The 13,937-nt window shown below is 37.6% G+C and overlaps 1 pseudogene; it reads right to left on the reverse strand.

Annotated features, from left to right (window-relative positions):
- Positions 1 to 12,831: 12,831 nt before the first annotated feature.
- LOC105505748 lies at positions 12,832 to 13,259 on the reverse strand (annotated as a pseudogene).
- Positions 13,260 to 13,937: the final 678 nt, after the last annotated feature.

Raw genomic sequence — 13,937 nt, forward strand, 5'->3', positions numbered from 1 at the left:
GGGAATCACGACATAAACCAAGCGGGAAAAAAGAAAACAAATTCACACCTGGACATGTTGTAATGTAACTGCAGGGTACCAAAGACAAAGAAACTGTTAAGAGAAATGGAGGATAAAATGGAAAAACATCTAGTATATGTTTTCAAAGGATGAAGTAGAAGAAGAAGGGATAATAGCTGAGAATTTTCCAGAAATGATGAAAGATATACATCCATAGATATGGGAATCACGACATAAACCAAGCGGGAAAAAAGAAAACAAATTCACACCTGGACATGTTGTAATGTAACTGCAGGGTACCAAAGACAAAGAAACTCTTAAAGGCAGTGAGAAAGAAAGAGCCACTAAACAGAACAATAATTTGACTGAAAACAGCTTTCTTATCAACCAAAAAATGGAATCCAAAGACAATGAAATAATATTTTCAAAATGCTGAGAAAAATCTGTGAACCTAGGATTCTCTATCCAGCAAAATTGTCATTCAAGACAAAGGGTGACGTAAAGATTTTTATCATCTAACAAAAACTAAAAGCATTTATCACCAGCAGACCAGAGGAATTTCTCTGAAGGATGTACTTTGGGAAAAAGATAAATTGTTTTGAGATGCAAGAAAAAAGAGTATATAGATATACTATAGTTAGTGTTTGTGGGTTCAACAATACATTTATAGTTGTTCCTTAAGCAAAAGAGAGAATTTTAAAATGAAGATCATGATAGGTTAATGATGACAGCATATCACGAGTCCAAATTACGATTAATCCAATTATGTGCACATGAGATTTGAAGTTGGGGTGGAAAGGTCAGCAAAAAGAATGGTAAATACATAGGCAAATCTAAACAAATATAGACTGCATACAGCAATAATAATGTCTTAACTTGTGAATTTAAAAAATAGTATAATAAATCCCAAATTGGACATAATAGAAAACAATAGCACATAAACCAGGGAGAATGTGATTAGACTGTTATGTTGTGTTTCTGAAGAAAATAGAAATAATTAATTGTAGCCTTTACATTAAGTATACATATTCTATTTTAAAGAATACAATGAAAAAAAATAGAGTGCATAATTTCCGAACAAGTAGAGGGAATAAATGAAATTTTTAAAACTACATTACTATATCATAGAAATAGTAAAATACTGTTTCATAACATATATAGAATAAAATACATTTATTATGTTAACAGTGTTATCTCTGAAGCCACACAGCAAAGTGGTTAAGAAGACGGGAACTGGAATCAGACAGCCTGGGTTCAAATCTTACCCTCAGTACTCATTAGCTGTGTGTTCTTGGGCACATTTATATTTTCTTTTTCTCAGCCTTCTCATTTGTAAACTAGAGATTATAACAGTATATATCTTATAGGGTTGTTTCACAGTTAATGAGTTAAATGCAAATTCTTAGAACAGAAACTGGCATAGAGTAAGTGCTCACAATATTGTCAAGATTTTTTGTAACAAATGGAAAAAGGTATAAGAATTTTTATATGTTTGCTTATATATGATATATCTCTAGAAGATTAACAATTAACTAATGAGTGGTTGTGAGTATGGGGAGAGAAACCTAACACTGAAATTCCTTTATTCCTTTGGATCCATGTAAATTTATCTATTTAAAAGTTAAGTTAGAAATTTACTAAATATATTTAAATAGATTCTAATCTTTAAAGAGCTCTCTTGGATATTAAAGTAGGCTCAGTGTTGTAACAACTGGACCCAAACTCAATAGAAATGTATAACTGGCTCAGGTGTTTCCAGGTACTAGAGCATTCCCTCTTGCTTTTCCTCAGCCCTACTTAAACTTTTAAAGATCTTTCCTTTTATTTTATTTCAATAGTTTTTGGAGAACAAGTGGTTTTTGGTTAAATGGATAAGTTTTTTAGTAGTGATTTCTAAGATTTTAATGCACCTGTCACCTAATCAGTGTACACCGTACCCAATACGTAGTCTTTTATTCCTCACCCTCCTGCCATTCTTCTCCCTGGTCCCCAAAGTCCATTACATCATTCTTATGGCTTTGCATCCTCATAGCTTAGCTCCCGCTTATAAGTGAGAATGTACAATATTTGGTTTTCCATTCCTGAGTTACTTCACTTAGAATAATGGTCTCCAACTCCACTCAAGTTGCTGCAAAGGCCATTATTTCATTCTGTTTTATGGCTGAGTAGATCCCATTGTGTACATATACCACATTTTCTTTATCCACTCATTGATGGATGGGCATTTAGGTTTGCTCCACATTTTTGCAATTGTGAATTGTGTTGCTATAAGCATGCACATGCATGTGTCTTTTTCATATAATAATTTCTTTTCCTTTGGGTAAATACCCAGTAGTGGGATTACTAGATGGAATCATAGTTCTACTTGTAGTTATTTAAGGAATCTTCATAATGTTTTCCATAGTGGTTGTACTAGTTTACATTCCCACCAACCGTGTAAAAGATTTCCCTATTCACCACATCCATACCAGCATCTATTATTTTTTGATTTTTTAATTATGGCCATTCTTGCAAGAGTAAGGTGGTATCTCATTGTGGTTTTAATATGCATTTCTCTGATAATTAGTGACGTTAAACACTTCTATATGTTTTGGGGGTGTTTGTATATCTTTTGAGAATTGTCTATTCCTGTCCTTTGTCCACTTTTTGATGGGATCGTTTGGGTTTTTTTCTTGCTGATTTGTTTGAGTTCCTTATAGAGACCTTTTATTAAATTATCTTCAAATTGTCTGATTTGAATGTGTCATCAAAGACTAAGCAAAGTAAAAATCATCAACTTGGGGGTGATTGGTGTGCCCAACAAGATGTGACTTTTTACCATGTCTTTCACACAAGTCTCACCCTGACCACCCATCCTCTGGTGTCTCTGGTGGTTAAAAGGACACACACCAGGTTTTTTGACTTAGCAATGATTGATGGCTTTTCCCAGCCCATTTACCCCTAAAAACATAACATTGGGCAATGACTCAGAAAGTTTTAAGATTAAAATTGAAGGAGATTAAACTTTTAAAAAAATTTTTGGATACTCTTCCATGGTAATCAAAACAGAAATAAGACTTTTTATTATGTACTTACATATGACATATGCTTTGTCAGTGTGATACATTTTATACTGTTATACAAAAGTTTGAAATAAATACATGCATGATTCTTTGAAAAAATTAAGACTGTTGGCACCTTGAAAGAGGTAGGAAACCGTCTCAAGTTTAGTTAGGGAAGACATATCTCTGCAGCAGCTAAGCTCATGGTGCATGTTTATCTATGATTAAATGTTTTAGTGAGGAAAATTAGAAATGCCAATAGTGTAGAGCTAAGTATGAGATGCCAGAATGAGTTGCCAGAACTCATACTTACCTCTCCAAAATGTGCTTGGAGAGGTAAGCCAGGGCCAATATCACGTAGGCATACTACAGACTATGTTTCAGAGTTTGGGTTTTATGGACCACATTGAGAAATTATTGAAGGGCTGGATTTGGGCAGGAAAGTGACATGATTCTATTTGCATTTTAAGAAGAATGCTATGGCTGCTTTGTGATAATTAAATGGAAGCAGAGAAACCAGACTGGAGGCTATTGCAGCAGTCACCATAAGAGGTGATGGTGACTTGGACTGGGGTACTGACTGTGAAAACAGAGGAGAGTAGCCAGAGCCCTACTGTAATTTGAAAATAAAATTACTTTGATTTTATGATAGCTGTGATGTAGGATAGAAGGGAAGAAAGGTATTAGAGCTGGCCATTAGGTTTCCAGCTTGAGTGCCTGGGGGAACAATTTTAGCAAGGACAAAGGACAGATGCTCTTAACAAAATGGGTGGAATGAGAAAAAAGATTGTTTATTCATCCCAATCCTAGTGGTTTTTAAAGAAAGTGAATGTTTATAATTTGAGGATGTTTCTGTTTTCTCAAACCAAACAAAGTCACCATTGTCAGTACAAAAGTTTTGACATACTTGGAAAATAATATGAATTGGCAGATGTGAACATGCAAGATCAAGGTAGCTGAGTCCAAGCTGAATGGCTCTACATATAAACATGAAAAATGTGAGACTTGGAGGGAGATGAGGACTGCACTGGGAAGAGATTGAGAGACTCTTGGCCTTTGATTAGTAGTAGCCTCAAACTACCTCATAACCCCTCTGGCTAGTGAAGTATGAGCTACTCTAACTGGATCCTGCCAAGCTGGGGTGAAGAGAGGAAAGCAAAACACAGTCCTTATACAGTATGAAGTAGTCCAGGACTGGGGTAAGGAGTTCTAATTCCTATCCTCTTGGTCAAATAGAAATAGATCTTTTAAAAGATTCTTAATTAAGAGAAGGAAATGAGAAAATCTTCCCTGGAAGTATTGCTTTAAGGGTTCCACGGTGCATTTAAAATCATCCAATTACAGCTCCATTCTCATTTGATGCTTGAATACTTTTTTGAAATCATAGCAGCCCTACTATTGGGAAATTATTCAACTTAATCTCTGAATTACTTTAATTAAACATTGTCTCTATTCTTCTCTTAAGAAAGCTAGAAAATGTCCAGGAGTCATCGCCTTTGAGGAGATAATTTTGAATGAACACTCAAGGACTAATGGAACACAGAGGTCAGATGTCCCATACAGAATCTCTGTTTTTGCTCTTTACTGTACTTGAACCACCCAAAATTCAATACTAGTTGCATTCCCCAAAGGGAATTCACTCACACTCGAAGCATTAATGAGCAACATAGATTTTGTTGAAAATTTTGCAACAGAATAGACTTTACATCACACACCACAAAGCAAAATGCTCAAAAATTCTCATTTGACAAGTTATCCTAAGTCTCCTCTTCTCTTGCTGTTCTCTCTGGGAATTTGGCCTCTCTCTGGCAGGATGCCCCTCCAAAACCTCAATTCTTCACCATGTTATTGGGCTTCTCTCTCAGAAGTGTAAATCACAACCTACCAGAGTTGTCAACAATAAAGAGTCCTCAAAAAGTGGAAGATTTTATCCCATTATTTCCTCAAAATTTGGTTCACTATTGAAGTTTCTAAGTTTTTCATGGCTTAGCTATAATTAAGTACATATGGCATCATTTCAACTTGGCAACCACAGCTACTATTTTCTTGCTACGTATACTCCTATAATTAGCACCAAGAAGACAGTCAGGTTCCATAAAATGTATGGGTTTTACACACCTGTGCTTCTCAAGGAGGTGGTTCCTAAGGGAGTAATTTGAGGCCAAGCCACAGAGGACCCCATCAGTCTCAAGGAACAAGAGCCAAAGTGATTGATGATACTTGTGAATTGATGACCAAAGCCAGAGATGGGCTGAATAGAAAGATGGGAAGCAAGAGACTGGCCAAGAAAAAAAAAAAATAGACTGAAAGGACTCAGTTGTATGCAGGGGACACATCAGGTGCCACAGCACAAATGCACATGACACAGTTTCTACTATGATCGAGTAGGAAAAAGAGATGAGGATTATACAAATACCCCTGTCAATGAAATAACATTTTAACAACACAGACCAAAGAGGCTATGTGAGTTCGCAAGGGCAAATACAAATTAAGAATAAAGGGTGGAAAAAATCTCCTTAGTACAAAAAGAAGGAGAGAGAATTTCCCCATCCCTTTCTTATTTACTTAGAAAATTTATAAATTCTTTCTCTGACTCTTTGAGATGGATGTGAATATTTTTAAAAGATAAATAAGCCTCTTGCCAGTTTTACAACCCAGGAATCTTTTTCTCAGGGATGTGGCATCCATATCTTTGAAACGTAATCATCAAGGAAGACAGTACCCCCATCTCCCAGTTCCCATGGAAAGATAGGACTCTCTCTTTGGCAGGACACCTGGCTGTAAAGATATGAGAAGTTATTTTAAAAAAAGAGAGAGATACCATAAGTTTATTTTTACTTTGGATAAAGTCTGTTAGCAAACACGAATAACCACCTCAATTACCAGGTGAGTTTAGGATAAATTGTGTGTGACAAAGAGCACGTCAAAGTCCCCTTACTTGAGATCTAGTTATCCTTATCTTGAGAACATATGTGTAATGGATTGTATCTGTTTGGTTTTACAAAAGGTGAGCTTTCTGTCTGTCTTTGTGATCTCCTTAGCAGATTGCCTCTGATCCATATCAGAGTCTGGTTTAAACTTTATTCAATAATGAAACTACTTTTTTTCTTTCCTATATTTAGTGGGGAGGATTTTTTATTGTATTTTCCCTGAAGTTCAGGGTAGGAAAATAACCTGTTTAATGAGGTAAATATCAGATAAGAGAAGGTCTCCTGAAGGGAAGGCTTTGAAGATGGAGTAGAATGTTGACTGAAGGAAGAAAGAGGTAGGCATTTCAGGCTTAGCAGGTGACCCAGTAAAAGACTTGCCTGTCCCTATTGTAAACTTAAAGGCCACATTTAAGAGTTGTCTCAGAGGGGTTTGAAGTCCCATTGCTGATTTTTGTTGTTTCCTTATAATGTCAGGGGCAGATGGAGTAAAAAATATATACCCAGTAGAGCTTGCCCGTATGGGGAGTCTGGGTCTCCATTAGTATGTTTCCTGAGTGCCCCAACCAAACAGCCCTGAAACAGAGTAGGATTTTCATCCTTTCCCTGAATTATTTCTCTAATCTTGTCGTAATTGACTGGCTTAACAACACAATTTTTCCTCTGCTTTTTCTGTACGGCACAGCAAGTGGACAACACTCGTAAGTCATGACAAGTTAAATTAAAGAATGTGGCCAACTTAACAAACTCCTCTACAAACTTTTCTGGATGTTCTGAAAATTGGTCAAATTTTTACTTGTATGGAGCCAAATCAGATCTAGAAAATGCACATGTACTCTAAGTGTTTCCCCATTTCCATCAGCTACCTCCCACAATGGACACAGGTTTGACTTCAGGGGCTGATAGGGGACACCACTCCTGGTGGTACTGGTTGGGCAGCAGGGTGTATGTGCGGGGGCAGGTTGGATAAGGGGGAGGGTTGCCTGATGACCTTGGGGTACAATCTTTCATTAGAGAACTGGCGGGACCTGAGCCCCGCCTCAGAACTAGGGGACTGAAGAGACTCTGGAGAGGGTGTAGGCCTTTTAGGAAGAACAGCTCGGATGGAATCCCTTAAGTCTAGCTACCTGGTATCTGGAAGTAACATGAGCCAGTAAAGGGCCATACAAGCCTGTGCATAAGAGATCTCCTCCCATTTTCCTTCTTTTTTTTACAGGATAAGTCCAATTGTAAAACAGCAGTATAATGTATAGAACCATGTTTAGGCCAAATATCTTGGTTTTCCAATTTATATTAAACCCAAATGGTGTTGCAATAGAAAACGAATTCATTTTTCTTTAAGCTGAATTTGAATTTGCTCCAATAGCCTAAAAGACATCCTAGCAGTGAGTTCTCTGGTATGCTTATCATTGTCTCCATGTCAAACAAGGATTTCTATTGGACACAGAAGTTTTCTAAGTCCAGCAAGAAGGAAAACAAACGGGTCCTCACTATTTTCCTTTCAGATTTCCACTGCCTGCAGAGAAGATGTAACTGTAGGTAGCAAGGCATTACAAAAGCAGATTATAAGCATTTGCCAGTGAATTAAATATGAAAAGAAGTATTTTTATTAAGCAAAATGTGGAAGGAAAAGTGTAAATAAAGTGACAAAGAAAATAAAATGCTATTACAGAAAATGATAACTTTAGATTAGAACACAAGAAAAAGGAAGACCAAGAATTCCCTAGGATGGACCCGTAACTCATAATCCTAGAGCTAATGGCAATGCCAAAAACCCTAGAGCATCTGGGAGGCAGCCAACAATACCAAACGCTGAAAACCCAGAGTACCCAAGTGTTGGCCAACGAGGGGACCCATACCAAATGCTGAAAACCCAGAGTACCCAAGTGTTGGCCAACGAGGGGACCCATACCAAATGCTGAAAACCCAGAGTACCCAAGTGTTGGCCAATGAGGGGACCCATACCAAATGCTGAAAACCCCAGAGCACCTGAGGGGCAGCCACAGTGAACCCCAAAGGGCTGGTCAGGGCCACAGAACAATATGACTCTGCAGCAAAATGGGGACCTCTCACAACCAAGTGTCTTGCCTTAAACAATTGCCCAAATACAGTTAACAGAAAATCAAAGTTTAAAAAACCTCAAACAAAACATACAATTGAGAACTGAAAATAAAATGGCTGGCAGAGCAATAAAATGGAGTCAGAGGAAAAGCACTAGGGGAAAGGATGACAAGGACGTGCTTTGGGGTACCCAGATGATGCAGGACTTTAAACTGACCCTCTAGCCAGAGGCTTTACTCCCTGGCTCACTTGATTCAAGAGGAGTGGGGGCTGGGAGGACAGAGGGACACTCATCCATCCACAGGAGGCAAAATGGCACTGAGTGGTCTTCAATGTGGGACTCAGGTGAAAGTCTCTCTAGGTTCCCTCAGCCTGGGTGAGCTTGGCTGCCATGTGGTGGGGGAGGGGGTGGCATGGAGACCAGTGACCTGCCAGCCTGCCAGTTAGAGTAGTGGGTCCCACACAAGGCAGCGGCACTATGGCTACTTGCCTGTCCATTGAGCTCCACCGGCAGGAAAGATGATCTTAAAAGAGACTTTGACTAGTGTTACAGCTCTGTAATGCTAATTGCCATCTCATCTCATCAGCTCTCGCTGATTGCCATCTCTCATCTCTCCAATTACCATTTTTGCTGTCTTGCCTTCCCACAGATTGCTGATCACCGATTGCCACCGTTTGCCACCTCGCCAGTCTCTATCTTGCCATTTCTCACTGTCTCTTGTTGTCTGAACTCTTTGCTGACTTCCAATTTCCATGGTCTCCATTGTCTCACCACCTCTCCCCTGATTGCCACTGGCTCACCATCTTGCCACTGATCACCACTGTCTCACTGCCATGTCAGTCCCTGCCTCTCATTCGCCATCTTTGTCATGGTTGCCAGATGATGTAGGACAGGCAAGCCCCCAAACTGGGGATTAGCCCAGGAGGCTTCTTGGCATTGCCCAGGAAAGAATTCCAGGATGAGCTCATAGCATTAGACAACAATCTTTTATTGAATGACTACTCCTTGCAGAGCAGGGCTAATTCATAGGCAGTGCACCCAGAATCAGTAACATGGGCTCTTGGCAACTATATTTATACTCACATAAATCTACTTTTAATTATATGCAAATTAAGGGGTGGATCAGTACAAATTAATGAGTGGGTCAATGCAAATTGAGGGGTGGGTTATTTAGAACTTTCTAGGAAAGGGGTGATAACTTCTGAGGTGTTGCCATTGAAAGAAGTGGGAACTTCTGGATCATTGCCACGGCATTTATAAACTGTCCTGGCACTGATGGGAGTGTCTTATGCCAGTGAACAATGAGGGCAGCTAGGGATTGCTTTTGTCACCATCTGCTGGTTCTTGCTGGTTTTTCCACTTTATCCTGTCTGGACCAGATTCTGTTTTGGTGAGTACGGTTGTGACCAGGAAACAAGTCCTGCTGGTCTCCTACTTCAGAGCTGGAATTCTTTCTTGATTTTTCAAATGGATTGGAAAACCCAAATGAGAATTTTCTTTAAGAAAAGAAGGACCAGGCGCAGTGACTCAAACCTGTAATCCCAGCACTTTGGGAGGCTGAGGTGGGTGGATAACATGAGGTCAGAAGTTCAAGACCAGCCTGGCCAATATGGTGAAACCCCATCTCTACTAAATATACAAAAATTAGTGGGGCATGGTGGCAGGTACCTATAATCTCAGCTACTCAGGAGGCTGAGGCAGGAGAATTACTTGAACCCAGGAGGCAGAGGTTGCAGTGAGCCGAGATTGCACCATTGCACTCCAACCTGGGCAACAAGAGTGAAACTTCATCTCAGAAAAAGAAAGGAAGAATAATTATTACTTTTCTGACTTCTTACATATGTCAGGATGTCTCTCTTTTACTTTTGAACACCTATAACATTTAGGGAAGTATAGAATTGTTGGGTCAATTTGGTCAATGAGTACAAAAACAATACAATTGGATGTTGTCTTGATCTGAGAATTGGAGATTCCCAAATTAAGTTAGATTTTTATAGCTTTTGTTCTGGTGAACTATATTGCATGGAACATTAAACCCCAAGTGATTGCTGCTGCCAGAACTCTTCCTGGCTCTGCAACTGGTTAGTTTCTTCAATGACAAAGAATTCTGGAACACAATGAATCTCTGCTCATCTACCTTTGCCCTGTTTGGTGCTAGGAGTATTAATCTCTGAGTGAATATCCAAAAAAAAAAGGTGTTAGTAGGCAAGCGTAAGACTGGAGTCTGGTTGTTGGTGTGAGGTTCGATGTTTTTCTATCCATGAAGCCCTGTATCCCAGATTTAGAAAGAGGTCACTCAAAGCCTTTCTCAACTCTTTGAGGGGCTCCAAACTGTGTATTTCAGAGGGTGACAAGGAGATGAATGATCTAGGATGATGCTCCTTGATCTACTCTAAAATGATATGCTCAGGAGAAATTTCACTCCAACTCTGACATCTCCTACTTTTATTTTCCAGTATGCTTTCCAGTTTTTATCTTTTTCTGTTTTTTAAGGCTATTTTAATGAGAAGTCAGGAGGAGAAATATCAGGTCTGGCGGGCTGTTCTGTCACCATAGCAACCCAGAGCCCTCTCTAATTGTCTTTTGAACACACTGCTTATGTGGTATGATTATGTTGATGACTGTCTATGTCATTGGTAAAAATAAAGCTGTCAGTGTGACAATTTTTCTAACTCAAAGAATCTTCTGCCCTGAGGCTGGATAAAAGCTCTGATTCTCTGGAGGAAGTGATACTCTGGGGTAGAAGTGTTTCCTGTGAACTATTTGTCATTTGTGAAGAGCTCCTGTCTCCAGGATTTCTACTTTCTTCTCCCCTGATAGATCTGTTGACTCCCTGGAAAGACAGGCAGACAAATTTATTAGTTCTTTTGGATGGGGGTCATTTTTCAGAGAGAACATTGAAAAATTATACCCTAAAGATGGGCCTGAGCTTACATTTTAACACACTATTTTTCATTTAGTTAGCCCCTCACCAACACTGCTTCAGTTGATATCTTAATCTAGAGCTCTTGTTTGCAGACTATTAAACAAACTTACTAACTCATTTTACTGTCTCTACTCCTTTTTTTCCAATATTTATTATAAAAATGCTGAACTTTATAGTAGGGTTAAAAGAATTTTATAGTGTACTCTCCACCTAGATTCTACCAGTAACATTTTACTCTACTTGTTATATCACGTATTTATCCATCTGTTTATTCATCCATCCATCTATACATCTTATCTTCTGATGCATTGCAGAGTTTCATATATGAGTACACTTCCCCCTAAACACTTTAGCCAGCATACCATGAACTAAGGTCATTTCTTATTCTTATTTATTTCTTTGAATAATTATGAAGTTGATTTTCTAATGTTTTGTTAGTGTTGTACTTTCCCTTTTTGAAAAGTTTATTGCATCCTTCATCCATTTTTCTATTAATATGTTGGTTATTTGAATATTAATTTCTTAGAGGACTTATACTGAAATTTAATTTTCAATTATTTCTTTCTGAATAATTTCTTTATTATAAGACATTTATACCCACCAGAAGCACAAAAATTAATATGAGACATCCATCTTTTCCTAACAACTTAACATTTGGTTGAATTTGCCTTGCAATGTTCTTTGTGCTGTTTTCTGAAATGTATGTTTTTATGTTGTTAAATGTATCAATATTTTCTGTTTAATTTTCTCTTTGTTGTAATGCTTTTAAATATTCATCTATATTTAAATATATTTCTTTTGTTTTATATTTTTATTTTGTTAATTTGTAAGAACATTTAAATACTAATTCATCTGGAATACTTTGGTGCATGCAATGTGTTTAGACTGTGGCTTAAATTTTTCCATATATTTAAACAGTTCACTCAGCATTATTTATTAAAGAATTTCATCTTCCCCAATGACTTGAAACCACAAATTTAACTCCTATAAACTCTTTGGTCTTTCTTGAAAATGTTTTACAATGACTGAATAATCTATTATTTTATTTAATACATATTTGTGGTATATTTTAATGCCTAGCGTTTCTGTGCTCCACTGGTGGTTCTTCCTTTCAATATTTTGTTTTCCTTCATGAATTACTTATTCTTCCAGACAAAAGATAAAATTACTTTGCCAAATTCAAAATAAAAAAAACTCATTGATATTTTATTTGCTATTTTTTTGAATTTATAAATTAGTGTAGTGATAATTGGCATCTTTGCCACTTAGTTCCTCTCATCGAAGAATATAATTTATTTTTCTATTTAGTAGGTACTGCCAAAAAGTTTTCTTAGGTGATTGTACCAATTTATACTTTCATATAGTATGTGAATGTTTCGATCATTACACATCTTTGCCAACTCTTAGTACTGTTGCCTTTTTCATTTTAACTATTCTAGTGACTGTGACATTGCTTATGACTTTATCTGCATTTCTTTGATGATTAACAATATTATGTGCGTTTTCATGTTCTCATTTGCCATTTGGATGTCCTGATTTTGATCAAGTATTTACTCAAATCTTTCCTCTGCTTTTTTCTATTGTATTGCTTGCCTTTTTCTTTTTATTTTTTATAAGTTATTTGTACACTCAGGATTTGAGTCCTTTATCAGATGTATGTATTTCAACTGTCATCTCTTACAATGTGGCTTACCTTTTACTTTCTTAAAATTCATAATTGTCTTCACCTTATTAATACAGTATTTATTTGTCTTCCCACTGTCAAACCCTGAGCCAACCACGTTCCCCAGGCTACCTGGGAATGTATAGGACAAAAGAACATACAGGGCCAATGAGACATAGGAGAAAGAACTATGGGAGGTGGAGATGGCTCCTTCACATGGCAAAAAGAATGAGAGAGGCTACCATCAGGCAAAACAGCCCCATCACCTCCCAGAGGGCAAAACCCAGAATGGGATAGAATAGTTGTTGCTTCAGAGAAGGGTTCCTGGCATAACCAATGATGAGGTTCCCAAACACAGTCCCAACCAATCCCAGCCCCAGAGCCAGCCCCCCAACTGTAGCAGCCCCAACCCCAATAAACTTGGCTGCTGTGTCAATGTCTCTTGAAATTGCGCTGGTTTGGAAGCTGCAGCTAGGGACAAGTGAGATAAGGGGATGTGAGACTGCCAAGCTACTGAGGCTCTCATCTATCAGTGTCTCTGTTCATTTCAGCACCACTGAAGATAGTAGACAGCTCAGCAACTGGGAGGTGCTCTTGACCAAGAGAGGGTGGAGACACACTTGGAGCAGGCATACATTTTTAGGGGTGAGGGGCTATGGGAACACAGTTGCTTTCAGTGCAGAGAAGGCAGAGAGCAAAATTCATAATTTTAATGTAGCTAATTTATTAGTTTTTTTCTTTATGGCTAATGCATTTTGTGTCTTGTTTAAGAGTTTTTTGCCTACCCCAAGGTCATGAGGATATTTTTCATTTTATTCTAAAATCTCATTGTTTACTTTTTATAATTGTAACTCTGATCTTGATTTTTGTTTATGATGTGAGGTAGTGGAAAAAGGTAACTCTTCTATGTGCATTTACAAATGACCCAGTAAATAAATTTTTTAAAGGACAAAATTATAAGAATAAAAAGGAATGTTAAAGCTGCCTGAAGAGCTCTGCAGAGTCACTCTCTAGCAAAATGACCATAATGAGTGAAAATTACATTTAAAAAGAACAACTATATAGTAATTACATTAAACAAATGTATTAATCTTCCAATTAAGAGGCAGAGATTGGTAACATGGACTTTTAAAAATCGTTATTTAACTTTATCCTGTCTACAGGAGATTAATTTTAGATTTCAACATACAAATATATGGAAAGTAAAACAATAAGAGAGGATACATCATGCAAAAGCAACCATTAGAAAGTTGAAGTGTCAATCCTGACATAAGATCAACTTTAAAACAAAAACTGTTACTAAAGAGATACATTTGAT

This window comes from Colobus angolensis, unplaced genomic scaffold (assembly GCF_000951035.1).
Source record: "Colobus angolensis palliatus isolate OR3802 unplaced genomic scaffold, Cang.pa_1.0 Scaffold129, whole genome shotgun sequence".
NCBI lineage: Eukaryota > Metazoa > Chordata > Mammalia > Primates > Cercopithecidae > Colobus > Colobus angolensis.